The sequence below is a fragment of the Diceros bicornis genome, unplaced genomic scaffold, assembly GCF_020826845.1.
Source record: "Diceros bicornis minor isolate mBicDic1 unplaced genomic scaffold, mDicBic1.mat.cur d_74_multi, whole genome shotgun sequence".
In the NCBI taxonomy this organism is placed as follows: domain Eukaryota; kingdom Metazoa; phylum Chordata; class Mammalia; order Perissodactyla; family Rhinocerotidae; genus Diceros; species Diceros bicornis.
In genome coordinates this window covers 2,593,313-2,619,922 of record NW_026690930.1, presented here as the reverse complement: position 1 = coordinate 2,619,922, position 26,610 = coordinate 2,593,313, and the positions used below count along the sequence as shown (strand labels likewise).

General features: G+C 36.6%; 2 long non-coding RNA genes across 2 annotated transcripts; both read left to right on the top strand.

The window, feature by feature from the left end:
- Positions 1 to 19,897, top strand: LOC131402375 (uncharacterized). The gene is made up of 4 exons (XR_009218604.1): positions 1 to 117; positions 9,322 to 9,385; positions 18,384 to 18,479; positions 19,717 to 19,897. It is a non-coding gene; the product is annotated as an uncharacterized LOC131402375 (long non-coding RNA).
- LOC131402383 (uncharacterized) lies at positions 19,896 to 23,960 on the top strand. Its single transcript, XR_009218613.1, has 3 exons — positions 19,896 to 19,914; positions 23,323 to 23,380; positions 23,944 to 23,960. It is a non-coding gene; the product is annotated as an uncharacterized LOC131402383 (long non-coding RNA).
- The last annotated feature ends 2,650 nt before the right edge of the window (positions 23,961 to 26,610 follow it).

Genomic DNA, 26,610 nt, shown 5'->3' with positions numbered 1-26,610 from the left:
GGTCTCTTTTATTCAAAACCTTGTATTTTGTGTAGAAAGAGTTTACCGTGTGCCTGATTTTGGTGTCTGGGAAAGAGGAAGCAAATATAATAATGGCAGCACAGAGCTACATTCGAGGTAATTTGTTTATTTCTAAGGGTTTTTTTTTTTAAATTTAAATGTGTGGAATTTGAATATGAATAAAAATCAAAAGTATTAGATGGGAACTGTGGTTTCTATGTTAATTTCATCTCTTTTTTTTTTCCTATGTGATGCAGATGAAATTCACTTAAAATTAAACCAGAAGAGTCTGCTCTCAGTGCCCATAAACAGATGCAGGAAAGGAGCAGGGTGTCTTTCCCAGCCTCCCGTGGTGTTAGTACATGCATATCAGCCTCCAGTCCACGGCTTGGCCTTGCTGCTCAGCCAAGTCATTTTCTTTTTCCTCTTTACAATGACACTCTTTGAAAGATCAAGGAAATTAAAATTGCCAAACACCTATGTATATACATTGCATGTAAAATTCCCTTCCATGTTATAGAGCTGATTTTTGTCCTAATCAGAGATACTTATACCCTTCATATAAAACTTAACATTCATTGGTTTCTCTGAGAGGTGTGGTCACCATCTTGAGCTGTGGTTTAGGGGGTTTGAATAAACAAGAATAGTTGATAACTTATGTTAGTAGTTTATGAGTTTCCTTTACTCCTTAGGGTGAGGGAAATAGTTTTAATGACTGATTGCACCTTTCAGATGTTGTAAATTTTTGCCCAGGAGGTCATCTTTTAACTAAAAAGTGTAGCTCAGTGAGTCCTATCCATTTCACACTAAAAGATTTAAGAATTTAAAGGTGATTAACTATAGGTCAGTTTAGATCATTGAAACTTGAAGTAGAGAAACAGTTTAAGAAACACTGGTTAAGAGGAATCCACAGCTGTATACTTTTTTGGGTAGAAGAACTAATCACACAGAAAACTAAGCCAATATAAGATATAAACTAAGATGTAGAAACTGGCTCCAGATCTCTAGCTGTGTATCATCTCCATGCCTCAGTTTCTTCATCTATAAAATGAAGATAATAATAGTTTCTACTTTATAAAGTTGTTATAATGATTGAGTTAATATATATGTAAAGCATTTGAATACCTGGCATAAGTGAGCACTAGAATACAAGTGTACTCACACATTTAAGAATATTTTAATAACAAAGATTGAAACAAAAAGGACTTCAGTTAACTCTGGTTAACTAAAATACAAACATTTTTCTGTAAGTTTTATGATTCATATGAGGCATTTTTATAGTACACAGCAGAATAGTAACAATCAGTGAAGAAGTCAGTGAAGTGGAGAAATAATTTGTGGGAAAGTTCAGTTCAGACATTAAACAAATTCTGGCAAATATTAAAAATAGGAAGATAATGTTATATTTCAGCCATAATCCAAATGAAGTTCTCAACATTTTCCAGATTATCAAATTACAAGAAAGAAAGTGGATTTGATTAGAAAAGGTGATTTTTAAAAATTTACCTTTCTAGCATTTATGATTTATCAGACCTTTTATCTGCGTTTTAATAACCGTTTGATACATGCCAATGTTATCCCACTGACATTATTTTCAGTATAAAATATTTGGAGTAGGGTTTTTTCTGTTTATAAAAAGTGTAGTAAACTCAGAAAGAACCTTGGGTGAAAGATACCATCCTAGAAAGTGAAGGTGTTGGAAGGTTTCTAGTGAAAAAACAGGCTCCAACTTGTTTTCTTGTAACTAAGGTGCTAATCTTTAATTGAACCATTAAGGATTGTATTTCAAGGCTTGGAAGATCATTATATGATGTTCTTTGCTACCTTTTGCATGCAAAATTAATCTTAATTGTAGCAGGCCAATTATATTCAAATGGATGGGTAATGAAGTTTGCCATTAGGTTTGGATGATGGGTTTTATACATTTAACATTGATCTTTTAATTTTCTATGGTATACTACTTTACAATTCTCCATAAGAATTTTAAACATTTTTTTCAAATGTGTCTGACCTCAGATCTCCACAAGCCTTCTTGGATGTGTCACCTCTGGTGCCAAAAGGGTCTATTTTGACACTGCAGGCGGACTTGGCGCTGATGGACGCATTGATAGCGGTAGTGGTGGGAGACCAGTATCTTTCTGTGCTCAGGCCTGGGTAGTGGAATGTGGAGCTGCTGCTTAGCCTGTTGCTGCTGTAAGACATCCCAGAACTGTCTGTGCCTGGTTGGATCTGATCTTTACTGCTTAGTGCAATACCCTGTTATATCCTTAAGCTGTCCTCCTCATTTCAGACAGCCTGAAGTAGTATACAGTAACTCTTGCTGTAAGTACCCATACCACCCTTTTTGCCTTCTGGCTTTCTTTGCCTCTAGCTGTGTACTATACGGTCCTCCTTAGCAGGAGTCAGAGAAGAGACAGAGCACAATCTGACTGTTGCCTTGGTGCTCACTAGGGCCTTGGCCAAAGCGACTGGCTTGGTGAATGTTCCTTTCTTCCCTTATCACACTGGGCACATCCCTTCTAAGCTGCAACTTGATCAAAGAAGGTTACCACCCCTAGGCCCCCAAAAGGCACACATAGTATTCTGAGGTCAGAGGCTCCCTTTTCAGCATCCATTCTCAGTGGTCCTTTAATAATTGCAATCTGTGGCACTGTACAGTTACAGAATATATTTTATTTAGGTCGGGCAGGGAACATTATTGCCTTTTCTACGGGAAGAAACTAAAGTTTAGAAGGTTTAGCGATCTCCCCCCGACCCTGCCTTTAAATGATACAACCCAGTAGGTAGTAGAACCAGAACTGGATTCCAGGTGATTGGCCTCCAAGTCCAAAGTTGTTTCTGCTCTTTCACGTTGTATTTTCAAGTCTTAAAAAGTTTTTCTAAAGTTTGAAAGAACAGTAGAGTATATGCTCTTGGTGAAACTGTTATAAGTTTCAAGTATATCTTTGTTTAGTAATCAGTACAGCTTGATTCAGCTTAATGCTTTGATCAGACCCTTCCTGATCTGCCCTTTTCAGCCCCAGGTTTGCTGGTATCCCTTTTAGTCCAAGTTTTTGAATTATTTAGTATTTCTTAGATAAACCCTAGAATTTTTTTCTGAAAGGTGATCTCTTTACATTTATTTGAACCCCATTCTAGCAGCTGCCTCACCCTTTTCAGGGCTTTAGGAAAAGGATCCATTGCTCTAGGCTCACTATGATTTTCTTGAAATGTTTCCTAAGCAAGTGTTCCCTGCTTTCCTGGTTTTTCTGTTGACTTGACTTTCCTCAAGTGACATGCTCCTTTCAGTTTCTCCCAGGGTGTCTGGAACTGTGTCAGCTAATTCTCCTCTTTTCTCTTGTTCAGTCTCTAAGTCTTTAACAAATGCCTGTGTATTTTAAAATCCTATATTATTTGATTTAATTACATTTTCCTCCATATATCTTTTTGGTACCTATTTATTGTAGCACTAATTCTTAACCCCCAGAATTACGTATCCAAGTAGTCTTCTCAGCTGCTCCAAGTTGAATTAAAGTATTTTAATCTTTATATTGCCCCTTCCTCATTTATGTGAGGATATTCCTACACCTTGGGACTACCTTTAAACCAAAATTCTTTGTTTTGGAGAAGAGATGAGTCATCTATAAGATGTGAATTGAATCTTCACCAAGACTAACTTTGAATTTTTTGGCTGTTGGAAAGAAAAAGGAAAATTGTGCTTAATAACTTAGTAATGTGGATATCTGCCCAAATAGAAAGAAAAGTTTTTGAAACATTAACTCCTAAATAGAACTTTCTATTTAATAGCATAATTTCCTTTTTTACTTTGTTAAATCTTATATTTGCGGTACAAATAAGACTGTAGAAGCAAAGAGAATTTAGAAATTTAGATCTGATTTTTCAGTTTTTTTTTTTTCATGGTTTTATGTTCTATTCGCTTGGCTTTTCTAATAAAGAAAGCCATCACTAAAATATCAGATAAGTAACCATCATATCACCACTTTACTCAGTTTAAGATGCTTTTAGTGACCATTTTATTCCACACAGTGCTTGTTATTTAAAGTAACTACTTGATCTTCTTAAATCATTTTTGATGTTCCAGTCATTGAACTATGATAGAAGCAACTATCCCTCCGTTCTGCTTCATTTTATATATTTTTGCTGTACTGAACAATTCATCAGCACTCATTAAAACTATAGTCCTGTCAAGTCCTTGCTGTTTCAGGGGATATGATTGGGTGGCTCAGGGAGCTAAAGCATAGTGTTAATGAGCAGGAGGATGTGAATTTAGTTCTCATGCTTGTCAATGAATTTTTTGGATTCTGTGGTGGGTTATCAATCACTGAGTCCAAACCCATCATCTTTTCTAGAAAAGCTTTGAAATATGCAACAAATCACTTTTATTACAAACTATCTCCCAAGTGAACATCACTTCATTTTAGCCCTGTTAAATGAATGTTGAGGTAACACTTTTCAAGAATCAGATTGGTGAATGTTCTACTGGTAGTATTCACCTAATATTAATATGTTCAGTAACTAATTATAGAATAATTTAATTTTCTGAGAATGTCTTGTGCTAGTAAAATATTTTTAACTCTTACAACAGTATGTATTATATTTGCCAGTAAAATGTAAGATCACATTAGGAGTATGTTTGCGTTTCTAAATAGCTTGCTGTAGCCAGAGATTTAAATAACTAGTGGATAATAAAGTAACATATTTGTGAATTTCAGTTAAGTCCAATTATTTAACCAATTGCATTGGGAAAGAAAGTTAAAAGAGAAAGAGTTCCACATTTACTCTAGTCCAGGTACAGTATTTGTTTGTTTTTGTAATGCTTTATTTAGAAGACAATTTCCAAATTCATCCTTTAGCTGTCTTGTTAAAGACAAAACTTTGAGTTAGCTACATTGTGCATCTCCTCCAGTGCAGTATTTCTTTTGGATATTTGCCTTTTGAATAATTTATTTATTCTCGCTTCTCAAAATACTACAAACAGTCTTCATAACACATGTACCTCACACTGTAAGTGGAGGTTTTCTGGTATTACTCAGTTAAATGCATGTAAATGTTTGTGCGTTGGGGGCTATAAGGGAACTCCTAGGACATCAGGAACACATTCTTAAGCAAGAACACCAGTTGACGATGGATGTTTTGGCATGAACTGTCAGAATAGATGACCCTTAGGGGCTCTCCTAACCCTTAGGTTCCAGGAGTCTAGAATTCTTATGCAGGTACTATTTGGTTTCCATTTGGAGCATGCAAGGCTGAGTGTGATGGGCCTACTTATTCTGGGTACGTGATAGAATTAGGAACCTGACTTAGGTTCTTTTCTAGTTACCTATTGTTGCCAATAAACTACCCCAAATTAGAGGCATAAAACAACAACAATATTTTATTAGTATTAACTCTCATAGTTCTGAGGGTTGCTGAGCTAAGCTAGGTGGTTCCTGCTCAGGGTCTTTTATGCATTTTCCATCAGTTGTGGGTGGGGTTGGAGTCAGCTTGATGGCTTCCTCACTCAGGTATCGGAATGTTGACTGGAACCTTGGCAGGAGCTGTCTGCCACAAGACTTATATGAAGTTTTTTCATATAGACTTCCTCACAACATGGTGGCTGGGTTCCAAGGTCCAGCGTCACAAAAGAGAGGGCCAGGTGGGGGCTGTATTGCCTTTTATGACCTAGCTTTAGAGGTCATGCAGTATAACTTCCACCACATTCTATTTGTTAGAGTCAGTAAGACCAGGCCATATTCTAGTGAGGGGAATAAGAGTCCACCTCTTGATGGGAAGACTGTCAAAGAATTTGCAGACATGTTTTAAACTGGCACATATTTTTCGCTTGGACTTTATTCCTTCAGGTTCTAGGCCTTGTCATTTCTCTGTTTTCTTTTTCCTACCTTCCTGTGGGTTCTTCAGCATTTTTTAGAATTGCGTATTGATTTATCTGTAATGATTTTGAAGGTATCTTTTTGTATAGCTTTTTAGCGATTGCTCTAGGTATTACATTATATATATAAACTGAGCGTACCGCGGTCATTATTTCACCCACTGGAGGCAAATGTAGAAGTCTTACCTCCATTTATGTCTTGTTACCCTCCCCCATTTATATTATAGTTATCATAAATATTTTTCCCACATGCATGTAGAACCCACAGTGTTACAACTGTTGCTGTAATTGTCAAACATAATTTATAAAACTCAAGAGGAGAAGAAAAGCCTACCATGTGTACCCATATTTTTGCTTACTATATTTTTTCTTCCTTTTTGATTGTTCCAAGGTTGATTGGTTGGTTGGTTGCTTGCAATCATTTTGTTTTGAGAACTTACTTTAGTCATACTTTTAGGGTAGATCTACTGGTGACAGATTTCTTATTTTTCTTTCATCTGGGAATGTCTTGTGTAAATAAATAAACAAATAGGATATATTTACTGGTATAAGATTCTGGGTTGACAGTTCTTCTGTTTCAATGCTTGAAAACACTTGCGCCACATCCTTTTAGCCTTCGTGGTTTTTGGTAAGCAATTCATTGTCATTCCATTGTTTTTCCCCTATAGGTAAAATGTTGTCCGTGGCTACTTTAAAGATTTTTTCTTTGTCTTTAGTTTTCAAAAGTTTTGATGTGCCTAGCATGGATATATTTATTTTATTCTGATTGAGTTTCACTCGGCTGCTTGAATCTGTAGCTTTTTGTTTCTTGCAAATTGGGAAGTTGTCTGCCATTATTTCAAGTACTTTTTTGTTTAGCTCTGCCCTTTTTCTTCTCTCCTTGAGGGAGTCCAATGACATGAATGTTAGATCTTTTGTTATAGCCCCAAAGGTCCCTGAAGCTCTCTTTGCTTTTTTTTTCTAGTCAATTTTTTTCTCTTTTGTTCTGATTGGATAATTTCTATTGTTTTATCTTCCAATTTGGTTATTGTTTCCTCTTTCTCCCCCATTCTGCCATTGATCCTGTCCACTGAGCTTTTAATTTTTATTATTGTAATTTTTCACTTGTAAAAACTTTGTTTACACTTTTCTGTTTCTTAGCTGAGGCTTTCTATCTTTTCACTTGTTTCAATCATATTTATAATTGCTCATTGAAGAATTTTTATTATGGTTGTTTTAAAATCTTTGTTAGATAATTTTAACATTGCTTTCGTCTCAGTGTTAGCATCTATTGATTGTCCTTTTTCATTCAGTTTGGCTGGGTCTGGTTCTAGACGTGATCAGTGATTTTTGATTGAAATGTGGACATTTTGAGTATTATGTTGTAACACCCTGAATCTTATTTTAACTTTCTATTTTAGCTATATTTTTTTGGCACCACTCTGCCAGGGGAAGGGGGCAGGGTCATCACCTCATTACTACTGGGTAGGAATGTAAGTCTAGGTTTTTCTTTGATATCCAAGATGGAGACTCTTCATTGTTGCTGGGTCTAGTTGGGATGCCTAGTTCCCCAGTAGGCCTCCACTGATACCTCCTTGGCTAGGAAGGATAGGAGTGCCTCATTACTCATTCCCAGTTGGCCTCTACTTATGGAACAGGGAGAGGATATGGCCTCTTTGCAGCTGGGCATTAGTGAAAGTACTGACTCTCCATTGGACATCCTCTGATGCCATCCCAGCAGGAAGGGTAGGTTCACCTCATTACTGGCAAGCAGGTGTGGAAGTCTAGGCTTTCCGTGTGTTCTCCACTGACGCTGAAGTGTGAGGGGGGAGACTTCTTAACACTCATTGGTAATGAAAGTCTTGGCTTCCTTCTTGGACTTCTCTGACACCACATGGCAGCTGAGAGGGTTGCAGGCTGGGTGCAGTTCCTTATTATAGACTCAATGTAGAAGTCTAGGTTCCCCACTAGCCTTTACAGGAGTGAGTGGGGGTAGGGCCACAGTTTTCTTTTCTTGAGTGGTTCTTCTCTAAATTTTAAACTGTCTAAATTTTGAGTGGTTGTTGTCTATTGTGTTTTGCTAGGCTATCCTTTTCCTGGTCCTTTGGCTAGAGAGAGCAGGCTTTTGTTGGGGCTTTGTTTAATGCACCTACAGGCATTTCCTGGTTTTTGGCTTCTTTAGCTCTAAGTCTGGTATATTGGAGGCAAAAAGGAAACTCAGGGAACTTACCAAGTGTTGTTCCTAGAATCCTAAGGCTCCTAGCCAGTCTGCCTTTCCATCTTTCTGAGGCTTTTTATTTTTGTTATGTGATGTCCAGGGTTTTTCGTTGTACTTAGTGAGAGAAATAGGGAAACTTATGTCTACTCCACTTCCCCATCCATGTATTTTAAAAGGTTTCCCACCTATTTACTATCCTGTATTAAAAGTAATGTATACTTGAGAACATTTCATGTAAACAACCCATTGAAAATGTAGATAATGATGATTCGAATAGCTTAGAACAGTGGTTCTCAAATTTAAAGTGCATTTAACCCCCTGGGGGGCTTTTTAACACTGATTGTTGGGCCCCACTCCTGGAGAGGGGTGAGAATTGGCATTTCTAACAAGTTCCCAGATAATGCTACTGCTCTGGGGACCACACTTTGATAATCACTCCTTTAGAGAAATGCTGAAATGATGACAGATCATTAATTTTAAATGATATTAATAGCATATGCATTTGCTTTTAATAAAAACAGAAAAAATGCAATAAGTAAAATAAACTGGATATTAGATCTAAAATATTTAAATGTTATTTATAAGATGACAGTCATATTTTTAATGAAATTTGGGTCTTCCCATTTTCCAGCACTATTGTATGTGGCATTTGAGAGGGCAAAGGAGTACGTATTTTATTATAAACAGAACAATATAGCAAAAAATGAGAGGTATGATGATCAGTTGTTTTGTGAGCATAAAGTAATGCCTATTTTATTGGACTCTAAGCAAAGAGTATTTGAATGGGTATATTAAACCCCACTCTGTGGTAAGTGTATGATGTGCAAGAACTTTTTTTAAGGCTCAGAGTTGATATCAGAAAAGCTCTTTTACATTGATCTGAGCTAATGATGCGCAACCTTGTTATTACTGTGCACATATCATTATAATATACCTTCCTCTAAAGTTCATCTTTTTTTTTCTTGAGTTAGTGAATATAAATGATACTGGAATTAAAACTACTGCCATCAATAGTATGACCATTTGCCTAGATCAAGGTGAACTTAGAAATATTTTTCCCAGAAGATCACTAACTATAAAAAAGAGAAATTAAAATAGTGAAATGTCAGACTGCGATCTCTTAGACATTATTCTTCCTACAGAAGTTGTTCTAAGTTTTAATAAAGAAACTTACTTGTGAATATTCATCAGATAATGGTTCTTATTTTGTAGCCAGATATATTAGAGTTATAAAGTATTTCCTTTTCTCTTTTAGCTCTGTTGGCTTAGCAAAAGCAGCTCTAGAAGCAATTAATGGATTCAACCTCTTTGGCAACCAGGTAAAAAAAACAGCAATAGTAACAGTAAGCTGTGATTGTTTTTTTTTGAATTATGTTTTTAATTAATTTGGCCATTCATTAACCAAGTTGTTCCTTATGATCAGAGAATGTCTGAAATTTATGTGGCAGACCATGGTTGAACAGACTTTCCTTTGAATATGATTTGCCGGTTAAATTTTAGTTTTCTAACTAAAAAACATTGCTTAATTAGAAAGAAAAAAATCTCATAAAGAATTCTCATTGTCTTTGTTCGCTAGCTTTTTCCTCAGGTCTCTTGTTGAGCCTTCACAGTTTTAGATATTCCTAGCCTTATATATCATATATTTTCCATATTAGTTCTCATGTTGGTTTCAACTTAATGTAAATCTTACGTAGAGGGGAATTTGTGTAATATGTGCAGCCAAAGAATTGGAAATTTTAATCCTAGTTTAACCCTCAACTGGCTGTAATTATATGTCTAAATCTCATTTTCTTCGGGATAAAAGAGAAATCCTAAGGGTTGCCTTAAATTTTCTTAAAACAAGATCTTTAACAAGTTTCTGCACCCAATCAAGTGACCGTGGATTGAGTTGTCAATGAAAGGGAATAAAATGTAGGAATACAGGTTATTACTCTGGATCAAGAAGTAGGCTAATTGTCTTTAGCAATTTTTGTAAAGATTCTTAAGATGGGAGGGCAAAGGCAGTTTCCAGCTGATACTATAATTAACCCTAAGCTATTAAAATGCTTGGTGGTCTAGTGGTTAAGATTCAGCACTCTCGTTGCTGTGGCCTGAGTTCGTTTCCTGGTCAGGGAACCTCACCACCCATCTGTTGGTTGTTATACTGTGGCAGCCATGTGTTGCTGTGATGCTGAAAGCTATGCCACTGGTATGTCAAATACCAGCAGGGTCACCCGTGGTGGACAGGTTTCAGGGAAGCTTCCAGACCAAGGCAGACTAGGAAGAAGGACATGACCACACATTTCTGAAAAAATTGGCCGTGAAAACCCTATGAATAGCATTGGAGCATTATCTGATACACCACCAGAAGGTGAGAGGATGGAGCAAAAAGACCAGGCGGGGTTCTGCTCTTCGGTACACAGGGTCACTAGGGGTCGGAACGGACTTGATGGCACTAAAAACAACAACCAATTAAAATGCCGAGTCAGTAAAAATACATTTTAGAAAGTTATGCAGATATGCAAAAGGTAACATGGTTTTTGTTATGGCAATTGTAATACTATGTACCCGAAGTCTTGAATTTAAGAAAGTTTTAAGTTGGAGTGTTATAGTACAACTGCCTCTCTTTCACTCCCTACATCCACAAACTCACTTCTGTTCTCACTCTAACTTCCTCTTGGAGGATGGACTCTGCTTACATCCAGGACATGAAGAATGAAGAATGAACATAGACATGAACGGATTGGGAAGAGGGGAGCAGCACCTTATTTTGGGTGCCCAAGACTAAATCGCCCACTTCCCACACTCTTCCTCCTCTCTCAAGACCTCTGGCTGGAGAAATGGAGAGATCAGAGCTCATGGGGGTTTGAGGGGTGTGAGCCTATCGAAATCATGATTATTAATATTATGCCTCTCCTGGAGATTCTTGGTGCCTCTGGCACTGATCTCTTGGCTTATGTCAACATTTCTTTCTCACTGGAAGAGTCAACATACTCATGGAAGTCCCACATGTATCCTTCAGTACTTCTCATTTCCTTTTCACCCTTGCCTCACTCTCAGTACATTCATTTAAATTAGTGTGTACGTGTGTATGTATGAATTTGTGTGTGTATATGTGTGTGTGTATGTCTGTGTTTGTGTTTGTGTATGTATATAGGTATATTAGATAGATAGGTAGGTGGGAAGGAAGGAAGGAGTATGGCATAAAGGTATAAAGGCATAAACATGGCATAAATGTATGGCATTGTAGCATTATTTACGATGGCCAAGATATGGAAACAACCTAAGTGTCCATCGATGGATGAATGGATAAAAAAAATGTGGTAAATATATATACAATCATGCGTCGCATTGCGATGTTTTGGTCAACAATGGACTGCATATATGATGGTGGTCCCATAAGATTAGTACCATGTAGCATAGGTGTGTAGTAGGCTATACAATCTAGGTTTGTGTAAGTACACTCTGTGATAGTCACACAATGATGAACAGCATACAGTGTGCCTAACAGCACATTTCTCAGAACATATCCCCATCATCAAGTGATGCATGACTATACAATGGAACATTATTTAGCTATGAAAAAGAATGAAATCTTGACATTTGTGACAACATAGATGAACCTTGAGGGCGTTATGCTAAGTGAACTAAGTCAGACAGAGAAAGACAAATAGCATATGATCTCACTTATATGTGGAATCTAAAACAACAAAACACCAAGCACATATATACAGAGAACAGATTGGTGGATGCCAGAGGTCGGGGGTGGAGGGTGGGTGAAATAGGAGAAGGGGGTCAAAAGGCACAAACTTCCAGTTATAACATAAGTCATGAGGATGTAATATGTATCATGGTGACTATAGTTAATAATACTGTATTGCATATTCGAAAATTGCTAAGAGTAGATCTTAAAAGTTCTCTTCACAAGAGAGAAAATTTTTGTAACTATGTACGGTGATGGATGTTAACTAGACTTATTGTGGTGATCATATTGCAGTATATACAAATATTGAGTCATTATGTTGTACACCTGAATCTAATATAATGTTATACGTCAATTATACCTCAATTAAAAAAAAAGAATGGCATTGTATTTGGAGTCAGGAGACTCACTGTACGCTCTGTACTCCCACCAGTGAGTTCTGTGACATTGGCTAGTTGTTTGCCTGTCTCGGCTTCCTCATCTAAAAAAATAGGGATAATGATACTAGGACCTAACTCAGAAGGTTTTCATGCAAATAAAAAGCTTAGTATAGTGCTTGGCAAAGATCAAACCCTCAATAAATATTATCTCTTGTTATTGTTAATGAAGTCCTGGTAATGTTAAAGAACGGAAATGAAGAGATTGGACTGAAAAGCCTCTAGAGAGTATCTCAAGGAGACTTAGAGGAGTCATGGACTAAATCAATAGTGTTACAGCAGCAGTCTGGAAAGATACAGGTCTTGCTCTTCTGCCTTCCATGGCATACCAAGTAGTGTGCTGAATGGAGTTTTGTGTCTATTTTGTGTCTACATTATAAGGTATTGGTCAGCTCTTTTTTGCAATCGTGCCATCTCCTTTGATGTCCCTGAGTCTTAGTGTATGTTGCTTATGTGTCTGGTATATATACTACATATATGCCTCCACCTACATAGAAGCCCACACGTATACATGCTACCTTTCCTAACTACCCATCTTTCAGGGCTCTGTCTTCAGCCTACTTTTCCCAGGAAGCTTTCATAGATCTCTTAGCCATAACTCTAAAAGCACTGAATTGCTCTACTATACTTTCTGATTCTGAGTTATAAATATACTGCTAGAATTGTTCCTCAGCCATAATGTCTCAGTCTTGGCTGCACAGTGGAATTATTTGCAATACTGATTGCTGGGCTCTACCCCTGGAGATTCTGATTTAATTGGTCTAGGGGGAGACCTTGGCCTTGAGATGTTTCCAACTGCCCAGGAATTGTAATGTTCAGCCAAGGATGAGAACGACTGCTCTAAGCAGAGTTAATATTGACCTTGGTTAGCTCATGTCCATTCCCAGCGGAGCTGTGTGCCAAATGTTTGCCGAGTTGACTATTCGTTGAGTATTTTGGATGGAAATATAGACAAATAATGTCTTATTCCTTTAGCCACATAGATGTCACATGTTGCAAGTGGAGCTCTCCATGTTCCTTTTTTTTGGATAATATCAAACAGTATCCTAGTTTTACCAATTCCCTTTCATTTTTGTTTCTGATGTGGAGAATTACAGAAACCTGACTTTGTTAATGTTAAAATTCCCACCTCTACAGCAAAGTTAAAAATATACCTGCTAAATAGTAGCACATTTAAGAGTGCATATGATCTTTTCAGTGTTTAATCATTTTATCATATTGCTCCATGTACTTCAATGGGCTGTGGTCTAATTAGAAGTCAGTGGCTGGGAAAAGAACTGATGTAACAAAGAAATGTAACAAAGAAATGTTTTTATTCAAATGAAAACCTATAGAAACCTCCTCAAGATTTGAGGGATTTCAGATCAGATGAATATTCTCAGCTATTTCCAAAAACTGTTGATGTAGTGTTTTAGAAGACCTGATCATGTGTCTTTAACTAAATTAATTTAGAGCTTTGAAAAAGTACACCTATTGATCGCAACTCAGACAATCTTAGATCTTTGGAGCTGGAAGGGCCCTTCTCTCAAAATGAGTGGTCACAGAGTTGAGGTGGCTTTTCACTGGTCATGCAACAAAGAGGCAGAACAGGAATTAAACCAAAGCCACTTGGGAATGAATCTGGAATATCAACTATTAGTACAGGAAATCTTAAATCTTGAATGCTTTCTACCTTTAGAGGTGAGAACTGTGCATTTGCTTTTGAAAACTTTTAAGCCATTTTCTTCTTTTTTAAAAAATTTAATTTTTTTATTGAGGTGTAATCGACATATTAGTTTCAGGTGTACAACATAGTGATTCAGTATTTGTATATATTATGAAATGATCACCATAATAAGTCTAGTTAACATCCAAACCCACACGTAGTTACAAATTTATTTTTCTTGTGGTGAGAACTTTTAAGATCGACTCTCCTAGCAACTTTCAAATATGCGGTACAGTATTGTTAACTGTAGTCACCATGCTGTATATCACGTCCCCATGACTTATTTATTTTATAACTGGAAGTTTTTTACCTTTTGACCACATTATTTTCTTCTTAATTGTTGAACTTCTGAATGAGACATCCACTTGGCAAACAGCGTGAAAGGCTTGCCTTTTGCCCTTTTTGTGCTTCAGTGTATGAGATAAGACAAATGTTAATTTTTATTTTTATGGAAAATTGTTGGGTGGAATAAGCTTTTAGCTTTGATAATGGTTATTATATGTTCTTACACTTCCTTTCTTCTTTTTTTTAAAATGTCAGACTTGTCTTATTATTCAAGGAAAAAACCTTATCATTTAAATCTTCCCTTTGAAAGCAAGTTATTTTTCTTTGGCAGAAAATATCTAAGAAGAAAATGTGATAAAATGGCCTAATGTCTTTAGTGATAAGTTTATAATAAAGGCTAATTTGGAGCATTTAGAAACATACTCATCAATATGAGAATCACATATTTCATCATACTTTCAAATATGTTCTCTATAAATATAGTGACATATAATATTTAAGTGATATTTGACAATATTTAAATAATAATTTTTAAATAAATTATAATTCACACTCAGCAAATGTCATAGACATGCTAAGCAACAGTTTTGTGGTTCCTGGGTCTGAGTCTCAGCTCTCCCCTTTCTGAAACCCTAAGAATTACTACTCAGGTTCACCTCGCTCTGTAGTTGGAAAGTTCTTTTAACGCATGTGAGTAGAATCTTCTGTAGAAAAGAGAAGCATGGCTTGTGAGAGGGGCTGCTGGAAGCTACTGTTGGGCCAGTAAGTAAAAGTTGACTATTTACATGCCCATTGCCACCACAGCCATGATGCAGAGGGGTAATTCCCATCAGTAAATATCCTTTCTGTAAGAATCCTGCTCTCCAGGCTCTGCCACGGAGCTCAAGAACAGCTTAATGCTGAACTAGGGAAGAAAGTCTCCTGATGGTAGTTCTGTGGTATGATTTTGCGTTCAGAAGAACAGAAATCATGTGTAGTAGATACACTGAGTGGGTTCATCTTGTTTTATGCTTTGATGCTATGTGGCAGCAAGCCTATTAGCTCAGGTTCAGAGAAGTGATTGATGGGGTAAAGAAAGGCCCAGACAATCCTTCAAATCATTTCCCTTTGAATTGAGACTAAAGAGATCAGCAGTGTCTTATGGTCATAGATGTCACCCTTGGCTTTAGGTACCATCTCAAAAGTGTTTGTTGCAGTCATGGAGTCTGGGGTAGATGGTTCAGTGCAGCTCTTCCCCACCATTGGAACTCAAGTTCCCATGACAGTGGTTAGGTTGAATCATCTTCTAGTGTATTTACTAGAAAGTAGTCATGGAAACTCAGTTTGGGAATACAGTTTGAGCTATCAGTCTTAAAATATGCTCTGTAGATGGAGTCAGGATATGATGGTAGAGTTGTGATAATTTCAGGAAATGGAAGATGAAAATAAAATATACAGTGTTAATCAGATACTTTGGAGTGACATATACATATAAAACATCCTTTCATATTCCTGGTTTTGATTGGAGAAATCACAATACTGACAAATGAGCTGAGGCCAGAATCTAAAAGGTAATGACTAGAGAAATTGCTCATGTTATGCAGAGCATTCAAAGCAATGCAGACATATCAAACTTCCTTTGAAATTTGCAGGCATAAAATTAATGTGTCTGATGATTTAAAGTTGGTGATAATTGATTCCATAAGTAGGGTCTCCTTGATGACTTTCTTAAAAATTTGCTTCTGAACAGGAATAGGTGCCCATGGTCTTAGGTGAATTTTATGGTGAATTTTATCTTCCTGTGAATCTTGGCCCTATGCCTAAGCATGGTATATTTTTTAAGAGGACAGCCACACAATATAGTTAACTAGCATTTGCTCTCACTGTTAAAATCCAGTAATATTATGAAATTATTTTTCCCTTTGTGCATATTTCTTAGAGGCTGGCAGAGGAAGAAACCTGAACAAATACTTTGATGAATTTAGATAAATAAACCATTTATTCGTGGCCAGAAAATAGAAATTGGCTTGTTTATATTAATCAGATAATGGCAAGAATTGCCAAATTTGCTATTTCACTTCATTATTTATAAATTACACTAGTTAGATTTTATCTTTTAAAAATTCAGTTCAAGGCAGACTGATTTGGCATGAAATTAACTTTATTAATTATGAGCCTAAGGATAAATTATAAGTCCTGTTATTTTGTGTATTCACAGGCTCCCAACATCTCATACCTATTCATTTCTCTGCTGTTTGTTCTAACTACTCTGCCTGCTCCCCTTCCCACAAAAATTCAGATCCTAGCTTTGGTCCTTGCCTTCTCCATGAAGTATCCCAGGTTCCCTATTTTGTTTTTTTTATGTTACCTTTAGAGATTTATTATCATTATTATTCTCTCATCTAAGCCACTCACTTGGTACATAGGCCCATATCTTGGTACATGGTCATGTATTGCCTTCCATGTGCAGTCTTTTTGTTTTGTTTAATATTCATCTGGATAGGACTGAATATCACCTGGGTCAGCTCCTTGAGAGCAGAGGTCAAGTTCTATCTTGTTTTCCTCAAAGCAGAGAACACATCACTCTGATAGTGGCAGATACCGCATGAAGCTTTGTTGAATTCAATTTTGTCAGTGGATATGAAAACTAGGGAATTTCAAATAATAGAAAGGACAGTTTAGCGTTAATATGGTTGTAGAATGACAGCCTCACTCATTTCTTCTTCATTTATTAATTTACTCGTCGGAGTTAAAACAGATTTAAGAAATGATATTATGAATGAGAAATCATTCTATTTTTTTTTTTTTGGTGAGGAAGATCAGCCCTGTGCTAACATCTGCCAATCCTCCTCTTTTTTTGCTGAGGAAGACTGGCCCTGGGTTAACATCTGTGCCCGTCTTCCTCCACTTTATATGGGACGCCGCCACAACATGGCTTGCCAAGCGGTGTGTTGGTGCGCGCCCAGGATCCGAACCGACGAACCCCATGCTGCCGCAGCGGAGCGTGCGCGCTTAACCACTTGCACCACCGGGCCGGCCTGAGAAATCATTCTATTTTATGAGCTAATACTCATGTATGTACATGGGTTAACAGGAAAAATGTACATATAGTGAGTCTGATATTTGGAGGTAGGGCCTAGTACCACTAGACATTGAGTTTCAGTCTAGGTGATTGATTTGAGGTATTTTAGTTTCAGAGTGAATGCGTCTTTGAAGTTGGTGAGAATTAGAATGATAGTTCTCTTCTTCCCTTCCCCATGTGTTTTTCTGAGTATTCTCTTATAATGGAAGCTGTATTTGTATTCCAGTTTCATTCTCTGTGTTTTCAAAATGTTTAGCTCCCCAGTAAAAGAACAAAGCTATGTTTACTTATGGCTATGCTCGTAAATATGGAAAGCACTAATGGCTAAATATTAAATTTTTTTTAACTTGGTTAGCAGACCAATTGACATTTTTTGTTACACCTGTCTTTTTGTTCAAGTTTTTTGGCTCTTACTTGAAAGATATTTTTTATTGTGGGAAATTGTATAACTTAGTGGTTAAGGTGTGGGCTTCTGTGTTAGAGACTTGATTTTGAACCCGTGCTCTGTTAAACTAAGATTTAGCATCTTTTTCAGTAAAATGGGGATAATAATCCTCTATATATGGGGATTAAATGAGATAACCCATGTGAAGCATAAAGCACAGTGCCTGACACACAGTGAATATTAGCTTTTATTTGCATTTTTATTATTTGAGATTCTCCTGTCTCTATATTTTAATCAAGTAGTTTTTATATCTATAATTCTAGATTGTATCTAAATTTGCTTGGTTTGATCATATAATCAACATTCTTTATTAGGACTGTACAATTCAGATTTTGTGAACTCAAATTGGTTCTTCTTTTATTCCTTGTCAAAAATGTGAGTAAACTATTTGTATTTTTATTAACATAAATATCCTTAATTGATTAGGTATCTTATAATCAATACATTTTGATTTATAAGAAGACTGAGGAGAAATAGGGAAATGTAAAAATAACATTTTTTATGATTATAAAATGAATGTTTATTGCAAGAAATTTGGGAAATGCTGAAAGTATAAAAAAAGAAAATTAAAATCTTCTGTAATGCCACTCTCAATGCAACCAATGTTAGTGTTTTTGTGAAATTTCTTACAGTCAAAATGCCCAATGTTCTACAAGTCGTTTTTTCTTAATTTAGGAAATGTTTTTCTCTTTCTCGTTCCAGGGCTGTTCTTGGTCGGTTATATTTGTGGATCTCGATGCTCACAATCGCAATAGGCAAACTTTGTGCTCACTCTTACCCAGAGAATCAAGATCTCATGTGAGATATTTTTATAATAAATTAATATGAGCTATCGTTTATGATTGTTATGTAATTTTGTTTACTTTTCTAAGAATGTGTTCCAGAATGTTAGAGGTTGCCAGCAGAGAAGAGAAGAGAGAATAGATGTTGCCTCTCACTTGCCTGGTCTGTGGAGGTCTTGTTCAGGAAGTGAGCAGAGCTGTGGACACAGCTGCTTTGTCTTTCGAGTCTTTTGTAGAACAGGAGAAAAGTAGACCTTTTATTTTTTCAGGAGGGAGTAGCAACATTATACCAAAATGAATTTTTTTGTCACAGAATATTAGAAAAATATTTTTCATAATTTATATTCCTTTTGAATAAAATTATTTTTCATGCGTCTTTTCTCTCATTCGAGTCACAATTTTTTTTGTCTGATAAACTTTTATATGCCTATAGTACGCAATTGCGGATTTTTATAGGGGTTATTTATGGCTCTATTCTTAGAAAACACTCAAAATGGAATAATTTAATTATTTAAAAATAACTGTTTTATAGAAGTAATGCAGGATTATGATAAAAGAAAAACAAAACCCACAAATAAGCAAATAATAATAATATAATATCCACTCGTTATTCCACCACTCAGTTATAATCTTAGGGTGACAACATTTGTGTTTATATGTTTTTATATATTTTTATATACATATATACTTTTCATTTTATAATACTGGGAGAATATTGTTCATAATATTTGATAATCTGGTTCTATGAATGGACATGTTTCCAGATCAATAAATGTTTCTACAATATAAACTTTAATGGCTGCTAATTTACTTATCTAATTGTTGGACATTTAGATTGTTTTGTGTTTTGCACTGATACCAAAAAATTGTTATGAGAAACTAAGTTTTAATGATTAGTTATTGGTGTTAAATTTTTACACACTGCCTTAATTAATATCTTAAAGTTTGAGTCCAGTGTTGAACCTTGAAAATACTCTTTATTGGTGAATAAAGTTTTATCTCCTCTGTAAGCTTCACTAAACCATACCATATAAGCGTCTGTGTGTCCCTTGCAGCACAGCAATCTCACTGTCAGTTAAAGACTTTTATTGACTTATTTATTGACTTATTTCTTATTTGTTTACCTTTTATTATCTATTCCTTATTTATTGACTTATTTTTATCGGCTTTTCATCTCCATGATTCTCCTTGGGCTGTGTTGATCATATCACTGCAGGCACTTACAGTCCCTTCTTTTTTTTTATTGCTGCCAGAACACAGATGCTGCCCTGCTCCCCTGCATCACTTATCCTGCATTTGCCCTGGATGATGAAGTTCTGTATAGCCAGACACTTGATAAAGTGGTTAGAAAATTAAAAGGAAAATATGGATTTAAACGTTTCTTGAGAGATGGATATAGAACATCACTGGAAGATCCCAACAGACGCTGCTACAAACCAGCTGAAATGAAGGTATCAAAAACTATTCCATATCAGGGCATAACAGAGTGGTCAAAAGCACCGATTGAGGAGTCAGACTTCTTGGGTTTGACTTCTGGGTCTGCTACTTACTAGCTGTCTGGCCTTGGGCATGTTAATTAACCTCTCTGTGTTAATATTCTTCATTGGTAATATAATAGTACCTACTATTATTGGTCCTATTATTGAGGTTCTTGTGAGGATTAAATGAGTTAGTATATATAAAAATGCTTAGATTGGTGCTTCGCACATCGTAAGCACTTGATAAGTGTTAGCTCTTACCACCAGTGAAGCCCATTTGCTCATATGGAGCCATATTGATTCATCGGGTGAATAATTCTTCTTTCACACTTTCAGAACTCTGCCTGCCTGTTTCATACCATTTGTCTCATGTAATAGAAAATATCTATTTGTGATCCAATTTTCAATCTGTTAAGCAAATGCTCTTTTTTTTTGTTTCACTTAGACACTTCCCTTTGAAATATAGTCCTCTAAATAATTAGTTTTAAAATATTTTCTATTTCAAATATACATATGTACCACTATATCTAGATTTATACTAGGTGTTTTTAAGCTGTCCAGAAAACTATAACACCCCCCAAAAAGGTAAGCGTGCCTCCACATTGCTGAATACAATTAGTGGGGTAGATTGAAAATTACTTTTGTAAGCATTGTCATAATTTTGACTCATTCACTGAAGATAGGGAAAATCCCATGAATCTGTATATAAAAAATGTCCAGGCAGCATGGTACCTTGTAATTTGTTTGACAATTAAATACTCTTTTAAAATTTAGTATACATTTAGTTTTGCAGAACAGCGAGACACAGTATTTATCATTTTATTTAATTTCACAACTGACTATCATTTGGGAGCATTAGGAGCCATTGTATTGTGTACATCTTTGAAACCTTACAGCAGTCTGTTAGATTAAGCCAAAAGATCCGTTTATCTCTTAAACACCTTGAGATGTTTCTTTTCTATTTAATACCTTTCCTGTGCTGATTTACAGCACTTACATTTGAACTGGACCCCCTGTAACTACCACCCTGCATACTTTCAAGTTTGGATCAGTCCAGCAGGCTCTCTCTATTTCCCACCTATTGCTGAGCACCACTGAGAAAGGCCACAGCAGTGTGGATAGATGCCACCCCGGATTTAGGACATCCATCTTGCTTCAGTTCTCATCATTGCTTTCACTGCTTGTTAGTTCTGCTATGTGACCCTGCCAGGGACTCCTCTTATAAGCTTTTCAAAATTTTTTCCATTTGTACTCAAGTTCCCAGACTTGACTTCTCACTTTCTACTTGTTAGCCTTACATTTCTGTTTGGCCTCCTCCACTGCATCTATCCTTCATCCATACTTACCTCCATCTCTCTTGTCTCCCAGAAGTTGCTGTCTGTTCTTCATTCTAAGGCTAACCCTCCATATGTACACCTCATCCTGTTCTCTTTTAGTTCCTAGGATTCTTGGTGTATCATTTGTCTTCTTCCCTGATAGATAGGTGTCTGTTTTTATCTCTTTCTTTTTGTCTCCTCATCTTCCCTACTTCTTCCTTCCCGCTGTTTTGCTTCCCCAACTCAAATCAGCTTCTTTTTCTTCACATAAACACAATGAAGTTCATAATTAAAAAAACAAACAGAAAACTCTCCCTCACCACTCACCCCTGTCTGCCTCCCATCGCCTCTCTCTTTGTGGCTACACTTCTGAAAAGCATGGTCCATTCTAGGTGTAGTGCCTCGTTTGCCTCTACTCACTCCTTCACCTTATAACCCTGCTCCTCTTCCCAGTACTTCCGGGAGCTGTGCTGGCTTCAGTCAGTTTAGGTCACTGGGTCATAGTGGATGCTTTTCTGGCCTTATTTCACTTATTTCCTTGGCATTTGGGTGTCTTAACTGAGTTCTCTTACTTGGAACGTTTTCTGTGACCCCATTCTCTTCCTGACTCTGCTTACTTCTCTCACTGTCTTTGTTAGTCTCCTCTGCAGGTTCCTCTTCTTCCACCTCTTAAATATTACTCTTCTCCTGGGTTCCATCCTTACTCTTCTGCTATTCATGCAATCATAGCTATCACTGTTAACTTTAGTGTCTCTATCCCTAACTCATACTTCTCCCCAGGAGTGCCCTACCATGTATCCACCTGCCTTCTGGACGTCCTCCCTTGGATGCCCTGCAGTCTGCTTATGTGCGTCTCCCCCTCTTCTGCCCAGGTCGCAAACCTGAGAGTCATCCTAGGCACTTCATTCTCACTCACCGCTTGTTGTCACTCACCAAGGCTGACAGATTTAACCTTCCTCTCTATTAACTCCTTGGTTTAGGCTAGTGGTTCATAACAAAGAACAGTTTTGCTCTCCCGGGGGCCTTTGACAATATCTGCAGACATTTTTTCATTGTCACCACTTGGTGGGTGCTACTGGCATCTGGAGGTAGAGGCCAGGGATTCTACCAACATCCTGCAATGCACAGGATAGCCCCTACAACCAAGAATTATTTTGCCCAAAATGTCAATAAATGCTGAAGTGGAAAAACCTTGGTTTAGGCTATCATCTTTTCTCTTTGGATTATTCCCAGCAGCCTTCCAATTGGTCTCATTTCTTGCCCTAAAACTCTCTTCAACACTGCCTGCTGTCCATCTAGCAAGTAAATCTAATGAATAAATCTGATCCTGCTCAGTATTCAACAGTGGTTCTGTGTCGCTTCCAGATCAAAGTCTTAGTCTCTTAGCGTGACCCGCCAGGCTCTTCTTGGTCTGGCTGGCCTGGCCCCCGTGTTGGGCTTCAGCTTTCCCTCTTTCTTCCCTGCTTCTTCCAGAAATACTGAATTGCTGGTAGTTTCTTTAAGAAACTTTGTGCTTCCATGCATCTGTAGTTTATACTTTTGTTTCTCTGTGTGGAGTTCCCTTAGCTCATCTCCCTGGAGAAATCCATCAAGCATTAGCTGAAGCATCTCTTTTCCTATACACCCTTCCCTGACCCCTTAGGCAGACTTGGGTCTTTCATTCCCTGTGTTTCTGGTATATCACGTATATAGATTTCATCGGGTGCTACAGTTGTTCGTTTACATGCCTGCCTGTCCCCTAGGCTGTGAGCTCTTGAGGGCAGCTTCTCTGTCTTTTTGTCTTCACAGCCCTCTGTCTAGTTGGTGCCAGGCATTGCTGAGTACTTCACAAACGCTTATTGAATGAATGACTACTGTGTGTGATGGATTAAATGAATGAGTGTTTGAATAATAAGAGTTCTGAGAAAAATTTTTAAAAAAGAACAATGAAACTACTTATAAATCAGTCCAATTTTGTTATTACTATAAATGAATCTTTTATGTACATCCTAACTATAATTATTCTAATTAATATAATTTTCTAGTTAATTTAGTGAAATTTTTAATATTTTATTTTCTGTTTTAGCTATTTGATGGCATTGAATGTGAATTTCCCATATTTTTCCTTTACATGATGATTGATGGTAAGTGAACTTTCCTCCTGAAATTTAAGCTATAGGACATAAGTGGTTTAAAGAAGAGAAAAATGAAATATGACTCCTTTCAGCTAGGAAAATAGACCGCACCCAGTGATGTTAACTGCTCTGCATTTTTGTATGCTACTCTTCTGCTTTCTGAGTGAATATTAAATCATTTTCTGTAAAAGAATTTAAAGAATTAAAGAAATACTTTATTTAAAAAATGATGCAAACATATTTTCATATTTGCAAAGAAGTTTTTTTATGAATAGAAAGCACGAATACCATAATTCGTAACATTGTGAATATCTATAATATTTACACATATAAATAGAGATATTTCAATTAAAATTCTGTTTTCGATTCTAAATGCTAACATGACCTTCTAAAATCAATTTCCTGAAAAAAATATCACACACGTTTGCATTACCTTTTTCAATTTTATTTTTATCATTTATGTAGAAAATTACCAAAATAATTATAACTGGGCTAATAGATTTTCCTAAGGTAAAATTTCTGTGGTGCTTATTGAGCTCAGATACTGCTGGATTTTATATTTTACATTTTAGGAGTTTTTAGAGGCAAAATCCCAGCCAAGTAAAGGAATATCAGGACCTTCTGACTCCAGTACTTCGTCAGACCACAGACGGTATAGTTGGCTTGTTTTTCAAGAAATTCTTCCTACTGATATTTCCTTCACATTCTTTTGAAATACCTAAATGATTGCTTTTTAAACAGAACAGTTTATTTAAATTGAAAAAAATGAATGAGATCTTGAATGAATTAGAAAGAATAATTTATTAATTTGCTATAATAAATTTGTTTTTATAAAAGGAGTTCATTAGGCAATACAAGGATGGAGACGAATTTAGGTCGTCATGGCTGTAGTAATTGGAAAATAGTTCATTGGCTAGGCCCAGGTTCTTCATCTGTTATCTACTGTGTAACTCCACTCTGTGTAGTGCGGCAATAATATAAAATGACTGATTTGTATTCAGGTCACCAGAAATGGTATGTTCAGGTGACTGCTGCCCCCTCCAGAGGGCCAGCTAGAGGCTCTGTCCTAGCCTAAAGGTACTACCATTGTCAAGAACATTCTGGCCTCCTCTTTGGAGTTGCTTCTAGGGCTTTTAGCATGTTATTTTGAATGTCTGCTGTGATGCTAAAATGTCATCCTTTGAGGATGGGTTTAATATTTTAGAAATGGTCAAAAGGCCCCATCTTATGAGTAGTATGTTGGTTGCAGTTAAACACTGTCAGGGCCCATAAAAGAACATAACTGATTTTTCTGTATGACTAGAAAACTAGTTATCAAAGGAATTCCAAAGGAGAAGTTCCAAATATCTTTGGGGTTTGGAAGTATTAATAAAATGAGAATATGTTCTCATAAGTGAACAGCTTTGAAAACATATTTATCTGGAAGTTAAAAATTATGATTTGTTGGGGCTGGCCCAGCGGCGCAAGCAGTTAAGTGTGCGCGCTCCACTGCAGCGGCCGGAGGCTCACCGGTTCGGATCCCAGGCGTGCACCGACACACTGCTTCTCAAGCCATGCTGTGGCAGTGTCCCATATAAAGTGGAGGAAGATGGGCACGGATGGTAGCCCAGGGCCAGTCTTCCTCGGCAAAAAAAAGAGGAGAATTGGCAGATGTTAGCTCAGGGCCGATCTTCCTCACACAAAAAAATATATATATATGATTTGTTGGTAAAAAATGGATGGTTTATGGGCACAATGCATGAACTGGCGGTTACAGCACTGAGCCCTGTTCCTATCTCACATGAAGTTTGTGATATTCTTTAGGGTTTTCCACAAGTACCCTAAATACTTCACAGTATGTGCTCACCCTTTAAAATACTTGTAATGTTAAAGTAGTGAAATGTTTATGGATAAACATTGAATTTGAAATAAAAATTAATTAATTTATTTATGTCTTTATGTTCCAAATAATTACTTGTGCAATGTGAGAAATAATGTAATGCGTGTGGTAATGCATATGATATTTAAAATCCCTTGAATGAGATCTTTTAGTACTCAGTGGTAAATCATTGATGCCTTGAGATGGTGGTTTAGTGTACCACACTTTAGGCTTCATCATATTCAGAGAGTGGTGTTCAAACTACTCCCTGTGAATCATAGACCTTTTTACTAGTTTTAGACACAAATATCGTGATTGATTGATGCATGAAGAAGGAAGCAAATTTTAGGGAAATTAAGTTTACTATGGGCTGATATTGCAAAAAGTCTTCTGTAGCACTCTACTGGAATTGGGTTTTTTTCCCCCTTTACATCATCCACGGAGATTCTAGTCTTTAAATAATAATTTTTAGTTTCTACCAAGGAATATTTTTAAACAGTTTGCTCACAGGGTAAGATGGATTTTTTCTCTTCAGTGATATTGAATGGTAGATAATGGGTTTAATGATTAAAATGAGGATTTCTTCCCTCTAAGCAATGGCTCAGGGTTATAATTCTTCATTTAAGATTATACAGTATCTCATTTGTAAAACTTCCATAGACTAATGCTATTAAAAATAGCTTCTTCAGTGGCTCTAAATATTTGCGTACTGTATATTTGTTGATTCATTTAAAGGTGTTAAAATTAAATGTTGTTAAAGGAGATATGTTAACATTGTTGGCTAAAGCATAACATATGCTGTCAAATTAGTGTTTTAAAGTCAAGAAGCTTTTTCCGCATTGTGCACTTGCAATTTCTGAAAGGAGCCAAAATATCCAATTTTCTGTAGTCTATCAAATCTGTTACCTCCTCTACAACCTTTCTCTCTCCCTTCTAGTTATTGCAATTTCTTGAAGAGAAAATTTAGGAAGGACACTGATTTGTTATATTTTAAATATTTATTTTTAAACTCCATAGGTGATCCTGTTGTACCAAAGCACTACTATGTGCCAGCTGATTTTGTAGAATCTGAAAAAAGAAACCCTGGTAGTCAGAAGCGATTTCCTAGCAACTGTGGCCGTGATGGAAAACTGTTTCTTTGGGGACAAGGCCTTTATATCATTGCAAAACTCCTGGGTAAGTGGAGAAGGTTGGGAACAATTTTATCTCTTGTTATCAAGTCGTTAGAAATAAGTATGTCAGGGGCTGGCCCAGTGTATTAGTGGTTAAGTTCACACACTCCTCTTCGGTGGCCTGGGGTTTGCAGGTTTGGATCCCAGGTGTGGACCTACTCACTGCTCATCAAGCCATGCTGTGACAGGCATCCCACATATAAAGTAGA